We start from the raw sequence: 4,882 nt of genomic DNA, 5'->3' as shown, positions 1-4,882 counted from the left end.
GTGGCTGCAGCATGGGGCATGAGGCGTGGGACCAGAGAAGTGGTGCTGGCTCCTACCCTGGGGGTCTTTAAGAGGAGGTTAGATTTACACCTTGCTGGGGTCGCTTGACCCCAGTACTCTTTCTTGCCATGGCAGGGGGTCGAACTAGATGATCTACTCAGGTCCCTTCTGACCCTAGAAACTATGAAACTATGGGAGGCAGGGGGAAGAGGGGAGAAGGACTGCTCTCATACTGACTATGTAGCTGGCCAATGACCTTGGTCCTTTTCTGAGATCCTTTCCAATCCCAGTGCTCTGGGGAACGGATGGAAAAACAGCATAAAAATAGCATAAAAGGCAGCACTGTTTGAACTGGCCTGTCACCCATGTCACAAGTTTTGCTTGTCAGCAGCTTCAGATGCAGTTTCCCAGAAACCCCGGCATCCATCTCCTTGAAACCTGGCAGGCTTCATGGCTGCAGCAGGGGCTACCATCCCTGCAGTTTCCACCCTGCTGCGCCTTGACTTGCACAGTGTCACCCATGTCACGTATTTCGCTTGTCAGCAGACTGAGGTGCAGTTTCTCAGAAACCCCTGCACCTGTGTCCTAGAAACTTGGCAGGTTTTGTGGCCTCAGCAGGGGCTACCATCTATGCAGTTTTTACCCTGCTGTGCCTTAACACATACACGTGACATGAGTTTGCTTGTCAGCAGCCTGAAGTGCAGTTTCCCAGAAATCCCCGGACCTGTCTCCTTGAAATCTGGTGGCCTCCGCAGGGGCTACCATCCCTGCAGTTTTCACCCTGCTGTGCCTTAACACATATACATGGCACAAGTTTTGCTTTCAAGAATTTGAAGTGCAATTTCCCAGAAACCGCTGCATCTATGTCCTTGAAATTTGGCAGGTTTCATGGCCACAGAAGGAGCTACCATCCCTGCAAATTCCATCTGAATCAGGCAAGAACTGTCAAAGTTATAGGCAGTTTAATGGTTTTCCATTATAGCCTATGGGCAAAACGGCAAAACAGCAAAACAGTTTAGACAAAATGAAACAGAACAGTGGTTCTGAAATGAAAGAAAACTCAAAACGAAACACTGTCCTGTCAAAACAGAAGTCGAAACGAAATGGTGCTGTTTCACACAGCCCTAAATGTCCTGCCACTGCAGTTACAAGAAAGTAGTTACTAAACATATGCTCCGAAGATCCTAGGAAAAGAACTATGCCCTGTACTACAGAGTAGGTCTGTGCCAGTCTGACCTGTGAGAAAAATTCCTTCTTGACTCTGAAGCTGGCAGATGGTATGAGTTTGAGTCTGAGCCTCTAGGCAGGACCACTGGGTTTTTTAAGTACCAGCAGGATCCATTTCTATGTATCAAATAGTACTACGCTGAAAATAACACAAGGCACAGAACCAGAAATAAAGCACATAAATCATATGGCAAAACAAGACGTCTGAAAGCAGGAACAGGTGAATTAATGCCTGGCGATGGCTTTTGCCCTTGATGTGACAGGCGTTACTGAAGCAGGGTGAAATAACCCCATGGGAGGCCACAAACCAAGAGGTAAACTGCCCAAGAAAGACAAATAAATTCACAAAGATGGCAGTCCCTTACCATATCCAAACACGTGAGATAGCATCCCCAAGGGGAGAGGACAGCCCAGATGTATCTGCCAGGATCCCAATTCCAGGTCACAGGTACAAATCTACAAGCAGGGTCATACTACAGGCATCCTGATGCAGATAAGGACACTGATTGCATGATGCAGAGAGAGATCAAGCCTGGGGGGTGACTCATCTGCTTCGATGTCACTTTAGATCAAGGGCTACTGAAGGATTTCCTTAATGCTGATGTTTCTTGGAACAGTGAGTTCTACGTCACACAAGGATATTTAGCTTCACAATCCAACTCTCTGCTCCTTTCTGGGACATCTCAACCTTTTCCTTCCCCTGTGCACCTGCCATTTCTGTCTTGCCCTTCCCTAAGTATAGAGGTACTGTGGGTTCCTGATATCCCAGACAGAAGGCTTTGAATGACTCTGATATTCTGCAGCACCCATCCACTCTTCCTCAGCTCTTGTTTTAAATAAACTCCTACCCCCTGGCTGATTTTCTGTGCATGCAGTTTGGTGTTGCTGAGGTTAAGGTGGAACCTATCCCTTCTGTAGAAGCCTTTTTCCCCTAGTGCCCAATTAATTTCCTGTTTCCCTCTTCACCCCCTCTCTTCTTGGCACTGTAAAGCTCTGAAGTTCCCAGGTCAAGCTGCCCTGCATATAGATTTGAAAGCATCTTGCAGACCCCTACTATAGAGAAGCCCTGGGCCCAAGTATCCTTCCTAGCAGAACCTAAATTTAGCTCCCAGGAGCTCTCCTCTGCACTTCCCTACGTCATTGCCACTTCTCTTTAAAGGTTCTGGAAAGAGGTATTGAAAGGCAGGCTGACGAACTATCCTCTTAGGATTTAAATGTTAGCATGACTAGTAGTTAAGCATTTGACTTGATTAATATCTAATTAACAAACAACATCTGTTTTAGATAATAGCCCCCAACTCAGAGGAGATGGGAATCCAGGATAAAAATGTGAGGACTGCACCAAATACACAGACTTCATGTTATTTTAATGGCTTCTTCTAGTACAAGAAGGTTTTCTGATAAATGTAGGTATTTTTGCTGAATAACTGCCCCAGCCTTTGTTCCTAGGGCTGGGTAGGGGCAATGTTTCTTTTGCTCTGTATTTGCCACTAGAGACGACTCATGTGTCTCGGAGGGTTTATCTCCCTGAGTAAAGCCCTCAGGTCTGGATGAAGAATGGAAAAATCAAGTCAAGAACAAACAAGAAAGTATTGGTACCATTCTCTTGGGGCTCTTGGACTGCCTCCTCCTAAAGAGGACCAGATTGGGCTCCTAGCTGTATAAAGCAAGTGTTTGTTTGGGGCACTTCAAATGTACCCAGTTATATCCTCACCAGTAGGAGACACTTTGTCCCCCTGGACTGTGTCTGTACCACTTTCCCGTTCAGCCCAAGGCTGCTGCTAAGGAACACACCTCACCCACTCACTCCTGCCAAGCCAATGCTGTAGTCAGGCTCTTGAGACAGAGAGCGCCTCAGGGCAAGTCTACTCTGTCTACTGTGCCTAATTGCTATGCTTGGAGTGTGTGCGCAGGTGGGAATGAGTGGGCGAAGTTTGAATCTCAGCTGTGGTCCGAGGAGGAGCACAGAGAAAGCATGATAGTCCTGGTGTGCTGACCTGAACAGCAGTGAATCCAGCCCTTCACTGTAACAGAGACGTTAGCAACGGACAACGCTACTCCTGCAGGTGCAGCATAGTGTCTTGGGCTGTTTCAGTGACACAGAGAAGTCAGTTAGCTCACAGTGCAAGGCAGCCTGCTTTCCCAGGCCTTGTCTGGGTGGCCTGTAGACACAGGGCTGCCTTCAGGTGCCCTCCAAACCCTGTCCCTAGCAATGTTGCCAGCCCCAAACATTCCCGGAGTTGTAACTGAGAGCGCAGAAATGAGGAAACTGGCTTAGAAAACAAGAGATTAGAAAGTAATAATGGTGATGAATGCTGGGCTCTTTCTCTGTCTTGGTGGTCTCCATGGAGCTCTCAGGTCATGTTTGCAAGGTTTCCTCTGCACACAGTGGGGCTAGAAGCTTATCTTGCTTCTCAGTGACAGCCAAAGCCCTTGCTTGGGCAGCTGGCTGCAATGGCCTGGCAGAAATACGGAAAGGAACGTGATAAAATTGACAGTGTTGGCAAAGCTGCAGCCAAGGTCTGGAGGGAGACTCTTGGGCAAGCTCTGCATCTCCATTTCCTGCTCCTCCCCTCCAGTCAGCAGAAACAAACAGGCACCAAGATATCTCTTCCTCCCCATGTGGGCATCCCCAAGCAGGGAGGGCAATACTGACATCCCGCCTCCCCACATGGACATCCCCTAGCAAACTGCCCATCCCTGAGTTAAACGTTTGAAATTCTGGCCCTGAAAACAGCCCTTTATTCCCTACCCTTCTCCTGCATAGCTGCTTTCTCTGCAGCTGTGAATCAGGACCCACAGGGCATGGTGGCTGCATCTCCCTGAGCTGTCCCCTACCCCAGGAACTTCTGTTTATTAATCCGGAGCCTGGCTGGTATGCCTGACAGACTTCATATGAGCCTGGCCCACCCTTACACCAGAATGCCGGGGGCGCAGGAGGAACAATTCTCTTGCCTTTGTGCAGAGAGAGAGAAAGAGAGAGAGGGAATTCTTGCCCTGAAGGGCTTACAACTCATCCAAATGGAAATAGCAAGCAGAGGAGGCAGTGTGACCCCCACTTTACAGGTCCAGAAAAGGCTATAGTATCGTATCTATGGTAGTTTATGAAAATCTACCGAAGGCCCAGTGAAGTTTAGGATAGCGCTGGGTATTGCTCCCAGACTTTCTGAGTTTCAGGCCATGGTAACATCAAAGCCACCTTCCCTTGTCTATCTGTTATGCTGTGCCCTTCTTCATGGTGCTTGGAGTCCCTATGGCATTATGTGCCTTAATTCAGGCACCCCACTGGGTCTGCCATTGGAGAGTTGATACAACTGTGGGATTTGCACCACAAAGTCCTTTCTTAGAAAGAAGACAAAGAGGGAGATGTGTGTGGAGGGGATGGTTGAGAGAGATCCTCAGATGCAGGCTTTCCCCATTCTACATACCAATAGCACAAAGCCTTCTATGCCTAGAAATCATTTTGAGGAACTGGGACCATTTTGAGATGGTCTTCAGCCAACCCGAACAGACTATTCTTTGGGGCTTACAAGTGTTGGCCAGTGGGCAGGAAAATGTTCAGTATCATAGATTTCATAGACATTAGGGCTGGAAGGGACCTCGGGAGATCATCGAGTCCAGCCCCCTGCCCAAAGGGCAGGAAGTCAGCTGGGGT

The 4,882-nt window shown here is 48.3% G+C and overlaps 1 protein-coding gene across 1 annotated transcript in view; it reads right to left on the bottom strand.

Moving 5' to 3' along the window:
- Nucleotides 1–4,882, bottom strand: part of LOC109308679 (diacylglycerol kinase beta-like) — a 125,676-nt gene that overhangs the window by 23,861 nt on the left and 96,933 nt on the right. The window lies entirely within an intron of this gene.

The sequence above is a fragment of the Crocodylus porosus genome, unplaced genomic scaffold (genome assembly GCF_001723895.1).
Source record: "Crocodylus porosus isolate Cpor-Errol unplaced genomic scaffold, CroPor_comp1, whole genome shotgun sequence".
NCBI lineage: Eukaryota > Metazoa > Chordata > Crocodylia > Crocodylidae > Crocodylus > Crocodylus porosus.
Note: the sequence above shows the minus strand (reverse complement) of the source record. Positions and strands in the feature narration are given on the sequence as shown.